We start from the raw sequence: 11,833 nt of genomic DNA, 5'->3' as shown, positions 1-11,833 counted from the left end.
GAAGGAAGCCTTGGCATCAGCGTCGCTGACAATTAACCTGTGTCTGATTTCCCTGCAGTCTGGCCTTAGGGCGACACCAGGCTGACGGACTCCACACAGATGGACATCCATTGCCCTTCCCTGATATGAGGCTCTGTCAGGGCGATCGAATATTTTCCCTCACCACATGGAACACCGTTCTATGGATACTAACAACACTCTGTCTCGCGTGCACCTCGGGGATCAGCTGCATAGCACGAGACATAAATTCAGATCCCCAAAACCCTAAAACAGGCGTGGCAAAAGAGGTGGGAAAAGATTGTGCTTAGGTAGCAGAATGACAAAAGCAGAGCGGCTGTCAAAGAAATTCTTTAGAATCGGCAGTTGGAATTGTTCCAGCGCGAGAATGAGAATCTCAACAATTGAGAAATTGGCATATGATTCTGACATTTTATGTCTCCAAGAGACCAGGACAAGTGCAGACAGACCAATACAGTTTGAGAATTTCACAGTCTTTCAAAGGAATGAAGGAAGAGGAGTAGCAATCATACTGAACAAAAACCTAAAAAACAAAGTTTCCACCATAAATCTAGAGAAATGGTGCAGCAACTCATGTGAACTAGTGGGGGTGCGTCTTGAAAAACCTGACGGAATTCACAAAAGCATCGTGCTCATCAATGCCTTTGTTCACCCAGGAATCTGCACAACAAAGGGGATTGGGCCTTTTTAGAGGAAACAGAGAATGAATTTGGAGACTCAGTCATTATCTGTGCAGACGTTAATGCAAGATCGAAGTCATGGGACCAGCGGAACACCAACCCACAAGGACTCGCACTTGAAGGAATGATAGGGGAAATTCTTCTTAGCACATTAACAACCACATCCCCAACTCGCATTGGAACAAGACAAGGGGACAGTGACAGTGTGATCGACATCGCTCTAACATCTCCAAAATTTAGAGCAGAAATGAATGCAGAGACGCTTCCACACCAAGGCAGTGACCACCTCCCGGTAGTTTTCCGTCTACAGAAACTGTCAGATAAACCCTGTATGAAATCGCGTGATCCATTTCAGTATGAAACCAAAGAGACAACCATCATCGAAAAATTAAGATGCAGAAGAAACAAAAGAACGGCACCGAACCGGATGCAAACTATTCAGCCCCCATGGTGGAATACCGACACAGAGGGCCTGGATAGAAAAACATGCGGCTGTCAAACTTTGGCAAAAAGAAAGAACAAAACCATCTCCAGACAAAGATATTGAAACAAAAATGAAAGGAAAAACTAAACAGTTTGAAATCATTGCTCAAGATGACAAAAATGACAAGTGGAAACAGTTTTGCGAGGCACTCAGTTATGACACAACATTGACAGAGTTCTGGCAATTTTATCGTCGCATGGAAGGGAAAACGTGCACAACAACAACCCCAGACATGGTAGACACTGACGGAACCAAGCTTAAGACAAACAAAGAAAAAGGATCCGCCCTGCTCAAACGTTTCATACAACAGAGCGATCAAAGAAACTTAGATGAGAAAAAGAAGTATGTTGAGGAGTTAAACCAAACCCTTATGCAGACTGGACCTGATGATGACTTGACAATAGATTATCTAAACGAAGCAATAGCTAAATGCAAGAAAGAATCGGCTCCTGGCCCAGACAAAGTTCGCTACTCGGACATCAAGGAGCTATCGGAAGAAGACAGAAGCAAACTTTTCAATCTGTATCAAAACAGTTTCCACAATGGACATGTGCCGGAGGACTGGACACACAGCTTCTTAAAACCCATACCAAAACCAGGAAAGGACCATCGTCAGGTAAGCGGCTACCGGATCCTAACCATGCAAAACATTGCTGGAAAGCTCATGGAACGCATGATAGCGAGGAAACTTGCAAGGGATCTTGAACACAGGCACATTCTCCCTTCAAATCAAGGTGGTTACAGAACAGGCAAGTCCACATGGGAAAATGCAGCTGCTTTTGCATATGAGGTGTATGAAGGATTTCAAAGAAAAGAAGAAACACTAGCAGTAGCAATCGACCTTGAAGATGCCTACAATAAAGTCCAGTTTGCGCACCTCATGGAGCTGCTACTAAGGTATGGAGTAAGTTTGACACTGACAAGATGATAGCAACAGCGCTTCAGGAAAGAACCGTCATTTTACGCCTCGGAGATTGGATGTCTGCACCTTCTAAACTATCCATGGGACCGGCTGCCACAAAGGCCTCCGCTCTCTCCTGTCTTCTACAATATCTACACGAAGGGCCTTGCAGACTTAAACAACAATGGAATAGCTCGGGTGCTTACTCTTGCGGATGATGGCCTGGTCTTCAAAACTTCGAAAGAAGTAAAGGAAAGAACTAAAGCCGTCCAGAAACAACTAAACAATATTGCTCAATGGTGCAAAGACACAGGATCTTCCATCAATCCAGCGAAAGCCCAAACGTTGCTGTGCACCCTCAACAACAGAACCGCGAGCAAATCACTACCACCTGTGTCGTTCGACGGGATTCAGATCGAGAAAACCGAATGCCTACGCTACCTAGGAATACACTTCGACAGGATGCTGGCCTTCAGAAAACATACGGAAAATACTGTTCTCAAATGCAAAAAGGGCCTTTCAGTCTTAAAAGCAATGACAACCAAAGGTATTGAACAACGCCACCTCTTCCTGCTATACCAATCACTCGTCCTCAGTGCGATCGACTACGGACTTGGGCTAACAACACCATCTCAAAGCGACCTCCTAAAATTAGAAAGAGTTCAAAATGATGCTATGAGGCTGATCCTTGGAACAAAAAAAGACACGCCCACGGAAACCATGCGATACCTGCTTGACCTTCCTTCAGTGCAGGCCAGAAACAAGTTAGAACAGGTTAAGACCTACTTCAAAGCATTAGAAAAACCTCAAAACCCACTGCATGACGCAGTCAAAGAACCAAAAGGCAGCCGTCTAGGGCGAGGAAGATCATGGATGGGGCAAGCAGAAGACACAATCCAGCTAGTATGCCGACTACAAGACCTGAAAGAAACAAAAGAATGGGAGAAAAACCCCGAAAACCTCAACCATCTATTCAACACAGCCATTTCACCCACTCTAGGAAGACATTGTCGGGAATGGCCAGAGGGCAAAACTGATGCGGAAGTGAAGCTACTCATAGAAGAAAACAGTAAAGAAGAGGACATCATCATATACACAGATGGCTCAGTCACCAAAGATTAATCCACTGCGAAACAAAATGGAAAAACAATTAGGGAAGAGAATGCTGCCTACAAAGTCACAACCTCCAGCCTAACGATGGAAGTTGAAGCTGTGACAGATGCCCTCCAGTGGCTATCGTCCATCCATATGCCCGGAAACCAACATGCCATGATTCTAACCGACTCAATGAACCTCATACAGAAAATTGAAAATGGAATGGGAAGCCCAGAGTGGCATAAGGCAATGCGCAACTTTCAGATAAAAAAACCTCACACGGTCATACTGCCTGGGACATGCGGTACAAGGCCATCACACCATCGATCGCCTCAAAGAAATGAAGGCAGAGAGAGGGATCGGACGAAAGTCTAGAATGAAAGGTAGAGCACGATGCTTTGCAAATCAAACAAATATCGGCATCATTTCCAAACCTGTTGCGCAAATTTCTTCAAAACGGAACAGTGTGTGTATGTATCTGTGTGGGTGTGTGTGGGTGTGTGTGTGTGTGCCGTGGAAGCTGCGATACGTAGCCTAGAAATGAGTGTGCGGAGGAGGGGGTAGAGGAGGTGCAGGGTAATGTGTGTGTGTGTGTGTGTGTGTGTGTGTGTTGGGGCTTGTGTACGTTTATGTGTATTTGACTGTGCTTTCATATCTGTGAAACTGCATGTTTGGTGCATATCTGTTATGCATATGTGGGTGTATGTGTGAATGTGTGTCTCCATGTTTTACATTTATTTGCTTTTTTATCATCATTGTTGTCTTATTTATTTATTTATTTATTATTATTACTACTACTACTACTACTACTACTACTACTTTTTTATATCATATTTATAATTATTTATTTATTTATGTACGCTTATAGTTGACTTCATCAAGTTTTTGCGCCTTATACATATTATTAGTAGTGGTAGTAGTTTTTTTTTTAATGTATTTATCTATTTTTTATTCACCCCCGTTTTTTTTTCTTTTTTTTTTTCTTTTTTCTCAAGGCCTGACTAGGCGCGTTGGGTTACGCTGCTGGTCAGGCATCTGCTTGGCAGATTTGGTGTAGCGTATGTGGATTTGTCCAAACGCAGTGACGCCTCCTTGAGCTACTGAAACTGAAACTGAAACTGATTTCCCTGCCGTCATGGAGCGGTCTTCGTGTTCATGTACGAGCGCGCGCGAGCTCACGCGTATGTGTGTGTGTGTGCTTTTGTGTTTGTTTTGTGTGCGTGCGTGCGCGACCGTGCGTATGCGTGCATGCAGGTTTGTGTGTGTGTGTGCATGTGTCTGTGTGTCTGTGTGTGTGTGTGATAAAAGCTCATGTCCTCTATCTAGACGTTCTGGTGTCGGCTTACGAAAAAAGGCAAATGACGTCAAATCCGTGTCAATGACGCACATCCTTATCAACTCACTTCAAGGCCCGCAAGATGAGCCAGGCCAGTTTAGTGGCAATACTCTGAGAGTCTGATGGTTCCAGTCCAGCCAAAATGAAACTGTCTTTGTACATTTGTTTCTGACTGACAGAATGTGCGTGTCCGGTCAAGTGGCAGGCTAACAACCCTCCATGCATTTTCGCTTCTTTTTCGCTTCTTTTTATTTCAAATGACTTTGTGAATATGTTCTTATATGCTTTGGGCTTACCAACTGACTTTGGTATTGACAAGAGGCAAAGTCTCCATGGCTCACTTGTCATTCCTGCTACACAAAAACAAAACCGAAAATGCCGACAGTGTGATAGGAGGGGGGTGGGGGGATAATCTTCTTCTTCTTTTTATTTTATTTTATTTTATTTTTTTAAATTTAAAACCAACATATTTTTGCTCGCATCAGAAGTGATGGAGCGTTTGTCGAACTAAAAGTCGTGTTCTTTCCTGAGTACCTCACATAGGTGGGCATTTCGGTGTTATATGATCATGATATGAATCTGTCAAAGTTTCAAACTTCCCCTGTCTTCATCGCGACTTTTTAGTTTCTCTCCAAATAATGGCAGGAAGCTGATCGCTGTTTGTATGGGTATAGTACTTACAACAGGGCTGTGTATGGGTATAGTACTTAAAACAGGGCTGTGTATGGGTATAGTACTTACAACAGGGCTGTGTATGGGTATAGTACTTAAAACAGGGCTGTGTATGGGTATAGTACTTAAAACAGGGCTGTGTATGGGTATAGTACTTAAAACAGGGCTGTGTATGGGTATAGTACTTACAACAGGGCTGTGTATGGGTATAGTACATACAACAGGGCTGTGTATGGGTATAGTACTTACAACAGGGCTGTGTATGGGTATAGTACTTAAAACAGGGCTGTGTATGGGTACAGTACTTAAAACAGGGCTGTGTATGGGTACAGTACTTACAACAGGGCTGTGTATGGGTATAGTACTTACAACAGGGCTGTGTATGGGTATAGTACTTAAAACAGGGCTGTGTATGGGTACAGTACTTAAAACAGGGCTGTGTATGGGTATAGTACTTACAACAGGGCTGTGTATGGGTATAGTACTTAAAACAGGGCTGTGTATGGGTACAGTACTTACAACAGGGCTGTGTATGGGTATAGTACTTACAACAGGGCTGTGTATGGGTATAGTACTTAAAACAGGGCTGTGTATGGGTATAGTACTTAAAACAGGGCTGTGTATGGGTACAGTACTTAAAACAGGGCTGTGTATGGGTATAGTACTTAAAACAGGGCTGTGTATGGGTACAGTACTTAAAACAGGGCTGTGTATGGGTACAGTACTTAAAACAGGGCTGTGTATGGGTATAGTACTTAAAACAGGGCTGTGTATGGGTACAGTACTTAAAACAGGGCTGTGTATGGGTACAGTACTTAAAACAGGGCTGTGTATGGGTACAGTACATACAACAGGGCTGTGTATGGGTATAGTACATACAACAGGGCTGTGTATGGGTATAGTACTTACAACAGGGCTGTGTATGGGTATAGTACTTAAAACAGGGCTGTGTATGGGTATAGTACTTAAAACAGGGCTGTGTATGGGTATAGTACTTACAACAGGGCTGTGTATGGGTATAGTACTTAAAACAGGGCTGTGTATGGGTATAGTACTTACAACAGGGCTGTGTATGGGTACAGTACTTACAACAGGGCTGTGTATGGGTATAGTACTTAAAACAGGGCTGTGTATGGGTATAGTACTTAAAACAGGGCTGTGTATGGGTATAGTACATACAACAGGGCTGTGTATGGGTATAGTACTTAAAACAGGGCTGTGTGTGGGTACAGTACTTAAAACAGGGCTGTGTATGGGTATAGTACTTAAAACAGGGCTGTGTATGGGTACAGTACTTAAAACAGGGCTGTGTATGGGTATAGTACTTACAACAGGGCTGTGTATGGGTACAGTACTTACAACAGGGCTGTGTATGGGTACAGTACTTAAAACAGGGCTGTGTATGGGTATAGTACTTAAAACAGGGCTGTGTATGGGTATAGTACTTAAAACAGGGCTGTGTATGGGTATAGTATTTAAAACAGGGCTGTGTATGGGTACAGTACTTAAAACAGATTAATGCGCGTGTACGTAGTGCGACTTGAGAGTAACTTACAAGCTGTGGACTAAAATTCGGATTTATGGGGGGGGGGGGGGGGGGGGGGGGGGGTTATGGTTGTTTGTGGATATTGTGCAGTGAGTGATGAGTCCTCTGTGTGAAAAGAATTAGCATTCTCCATTACCTCCTTCCAATAATATGTTATCGAGAATTACCCATTGACAAAACCTTCAGGTAAGATGGCTGCCATAAATATGTGCGGTCTACTAAGATTTTTCTATGTCCATTCTAGTTAATTCAGTATCCTCTTTAAAATATTCGTATGTTGTTAATACGTCGACAGTTCAGTCTCATTCTGTGTGGTACGTCCAGATTTTGTTTCTTTTTCCCTTTCTTTTAACTCTGGACAATAAATATTAAATAAAATGCCATGCCGTCTTTAATTCCAAAACAAAGGTTCTGGCAATAAACCCGGAACGAGCCAATAAAAAAGACCTGCTGATCTTGAGGCTGAACGAAATAAACAGCTCACGATCTGGAAATACGGCTTAATCTGAAAGGCTTACGATCAGTCATTAGTTTCAGCGAGAGGATTTTTCCATCCATGTTTACTACAAATTTATTATTGTCAGACAAAGCATTTCAAATGAATTTGTTGAAATTTACCACGAATACGCGCGCGCGCGGGCAGACACACACACACACACACACACACACACACACACACACACACACACACACACACACACACACACACACACACACACGAACGACGGACAGAAACACCAACTTATTACAATGACTCATGCAGCGTGTAACCCCCTCCCCCCACCCCACCCCCCACTCCCACCCCCCACCCCCCCCCCCACCCCCCAAAAAAAGGAGAAAGAAGGGAGGCCCGTGATGTCCCATTTGGGATGAACATGGGAGACAGTATGGCAAGTAGGAATTGTGTGCAAAATGTACGTCAGGTCGCGTACGCGTGCGCGCGTGTGTGTGTGTGTGTGTGTGTGTGTGTGTGTGTGTGTGTGTGCTGAAATCAAGCACGTTTTGTGAGAATGACCACCTACCCAGTGGTAGTGTATCTCGCCAAGGCCACTGCATGTCCACTTGTGACTCTCCTAAGTTATCTTTGTGTGTGTGTGCGTGTGTGTGTGCGCGCGCGCTTAGAGTTGACTTCATCAAGACTTTGCGCCTTATAATTATTATTATTATTAGTAGTAGTAGTATTTTTATGTATTTATCTCTTTTTTTGTTGTTATTTTGTTTTGTTGTTTTTTTCTCAAGGCCTGACTAAGCGCGTTGGGTTACGCTGCTGGTCAGGGCATCTGCTTGGCAGATGTGGTGTAGCGTATATGGATTTGACAGAACGCTGTGACGCCTCCTTGAGCTACTGCTACTGCTACTGATAGCTTCTTCTTCTTCTTCTTGATGTGTGTGTGTGTGTGTGTGTGTGTGTGTGTGTGTGTGTGTGTGTGTGTGTGTGAATGTCTGTGATTATTACAGCACCGTTCTTAGTGTGTAATTTACACCACACACCAATTTATCTTTTGAGGGAAAATAATGAAGCATTCTATATTTTGTAATAAGTACCAAAGAAAAAGAAGAAAAAAACAGAATGATGTGCTGATCGTATGACGTCCTGTGTCTGAGCTCCAATCGCAGCACACAGAAGCGGCCCTCCCGAAATTCTCGAGACATGATGAATATATTCCATAACTCTCCCCTGGGAACATGACATCATCCCATTCAATCCCATTCAAGGAAAGATAACCCCAGAAAGAAGTTTTGGATAGGGGGTAAACTGATAAGTTCACTGTCCGCACAGACACAATTAAAAGGGGGTGGGGGGGTGGGGGGGGGATCCATACCCACGGCGGCGGTGTAACCGAAAAAAAACAGGCATCGGTTCAGCCGAGATGACGCCAATGGAATTTTTACTCTGTGTGTGTGTGTGTGTGTGTGTGTGTGTGTGTGTGTGTGTGTGTGTGTGTGTGTGTGTTTCTTCTTTGTGTGTGAATATAACCTTAATATATCACCTAGCTTTTTTACATAATGTCTAACGTCTGAATATCATAAGGCAGTGTCTTTGAATAAGTTTTCCATTTGTAGGCATTTACAATCTGACAATCGTAAATCTACCCAACACTCTCCCTCTCTCTCTCTCTCCCTCTCTCTCTTCTATGTGTATCTCATTCTTTCCTCCCACCTCAGTACCCTACATCCCCCTGTCATCCACACTCCTGCCCCCCACTCCCCCTCCCCGTCAGCCCTGTTTATCCGTTCGTTCCTCCACCCATTCTCTCAATTCTTCCTTCATCTGTGAAACAGACCCACGACAAAGGAAGTTGACAATCAGCGCTCACTCCAAGCTGTGAAGTCGCCCATGAATTTCACTGCTGTTAGCAGAAGAGGAAAAGAGAAGAGGAATGGAATGGAAGAAGAAAAAAAAAAAACATGGAAAGAGGAGGGAAAGGCGTTTTGTGCTTTCCGAATAAAGACAGGGGTGTGACTGTATTATGAAAACCTCCACAGCCCAGAAGCGACAAGGCGTCCAGAGGGCACTTTACACACAACTGGACGACCTTGACTTTGCGGACGATCTGGCCCACTTCTCTCACACACATAACAGATGCAAGGAGGGGGCTGGGGGTGGTAACAGCACTTGTGGAAACCTCAGCCTGCCTGGGCCTCAACATCCACAGAGGGAAGAGCAAGACACTCAACGTCAACGCAGCAAACGCAACACCCATCAGGCTGGAAGACGAGGCACCAGAAGAGGTGCAGAGTGTCACATACCCTGGCAGATTCATTGACAATCAGGGTGGTATCAGAACCCACGTTGGCAATGCAAGGCAAGAATGCGTGGTAATCCAGAGATCTGACAGTTAGCATCGATATCAGGATCTTGAATATCATGGTAAAGCCTGCCCTACAAAATGGAGCAGATAACCAGACATCCACGTGAACCACCATGAAGAGAATCCAGACTTTCGTCAACACCTGCTTCAGAAGGATTCTTCGGATTTGCTGGCCTGACAGAATCACTACTGAAGAACTGTGGGAACAACAAGACAACAGCCTGCAGCAGGAGAAGGGATTCTCCAAGGACGCTGGAGATGGACTGGACATAACGCTCCGGAAGCCTGCATCCAGCGCCATCACGCAGGTCCTCACCTAGAACCCGCAGGGCAAAAGGAAAAGAGGCCGACCAGGAAGTGCATCGGGCCATGACCTGGGGACAGACATGAAGAGGACAGGCCATGACCATGACCTGGGGACAGACATGAAGAGGACAGGCCACACCTGGGGACAGACATGAAGACAGGCCACACCTGGAGACAGACATGAAGAGGACAGGCCACACCTGGAGACAGACATAAAGAGGACAGGGCATACCTGGGGACAGACATGAAGAGGACAGGCCACACCTGGGGACAGACATGAAGACAGGCCACACCTGGAGACAGACATGAAGAGGACAGGCCACACCTGGGGACAGACATGAAGAGGACAGGCCACACCTGAAGACAGACATGAAGAGGACAGGCCACACCTGGAGACAGACATAAAGAGGACAGGGCATACCTGGGGACAGACATGAAGAGGACAGGCCACACCTGGGGACAGACATGAAGAGGACAGGCCACACCTGGAGACAGACATGAAGAGGACAGGCCACACCTGGGGACAGACATGAAGAGGACAGGCCACACCTGGGGACAGACATGAAGAGGACAGGCCATGACCTGGGGACAGACATGAAGAGGACAGGCCACACCTGGGGACAGACATGAAGAGGACAGGCCATGACCTGGGGACAGACATGAAGAGGACAGGCCACACCTGGGGACAGACATGAAGAGGACAGGCCACACCTGGGGACAGACATGAAGAGGACAGGCCACACCTGGGGACAGACATGAAGAGGACAGGCCACACCTGGGGACAGACATGAAGAGGACAGGACATGACCTGGAGACAGACATGAAGAGGACAGGACATGACCTGGAGGCAGACATGGAGACAGACATGAAGAGGACAGGACATGACCTGGAGACAGACATGGAGACAGACATGAAAAGGACAGGACATGACCTGAGGCAGATATGGAGACAGACATGAAGAGGACAGGCCACACCTGGAGACAGACATGAAGAGGACAGGCCGTTACCTGGGGACAGACATGAAGAGGACAGGCCACACCTGGGGACAGACATGAAGAGGACAGGCCACACCTGGAGACAGACATGAAGAGGACAGGCCACACCTGGGGACAGACATGAAGAGGACAGGACATGACCTGAGGCAGACATGGAGACAGACATGAAGAGGACAGGCCGTTACCTGGGGACAGACATGAAGAGGACAGGCCACACCTGGGGACAGACATGAAGAGGACAGGCCACACCTGGGGACAGACATGAAGAGGACAGGCCATGACCTGGGGACAGACAGGAAGAGGACAGGACACACCTGGGGACAGACATGAAGAGGACAGGCCGTTACCTGGAGACAGACATGAAGAGGACAGGCCATGATCTGGGGACAGACATGAAGAGGACAGGCCGTTACCTGGAGACAGACATGAAGAGGACAGGCCATGACCTGGGAACAGACATGAAGAGGACAAGCCACACCTGGGGACAGACATGAAGAGGACAGGCCGTTACCTGGGGACAGACATGAAGAGGACAGGCCACACCTGGGGACAGACATGAAGAGGACAGGCCATGACCTGGGGACAGACATGAAGAGGACAGGCCACACCTGGAGACAGACATGAAGAGGACAGGCCATGACCTGGAGACAGACATGAAGAGGACAGGCCGTGACCTGGAGACAGACATGAAGAGGACAGGCCGTTACCTGGGGACAGACATGAAGAGGACAGGCCGCACCTGGGAACAGACATGAAGAGGACAGGCCGTTACCTGGGGACAGACATGAAGAGGACAGGCCGTTACCTGGGGACAGACATGAAGAGGACAGGCCATGACCTGGGGACAGACATGAAGAGGACAGGCCACACCTGGAGACAGACATGAAGAGGACAGGCCGTTACCTGGGGACAGACATGAAGAGGACAAGCCACACCTGGGGACAGACATGAAGAGGACAGGCCGTTACCTGGGGACAGACATGAAGA

The sequence above is a fragment of the Babylonia areolata genome, chromosome 8 (genome assembly GCF_041734735.1).
Source record: "Babylonia areolata isolate BAREFJ2019XMU chromosome 8, ASM4173473v1, whole genome shotgun sequence".
NCBI lineage: Eukaryota > Metazoa > Mollusca > Gastropoda > Neogastropoda > Buccinidae > Babylonia > Babylonia areolata.
This window is presented reverse-complemented; position numbering follows the sequence as displayed.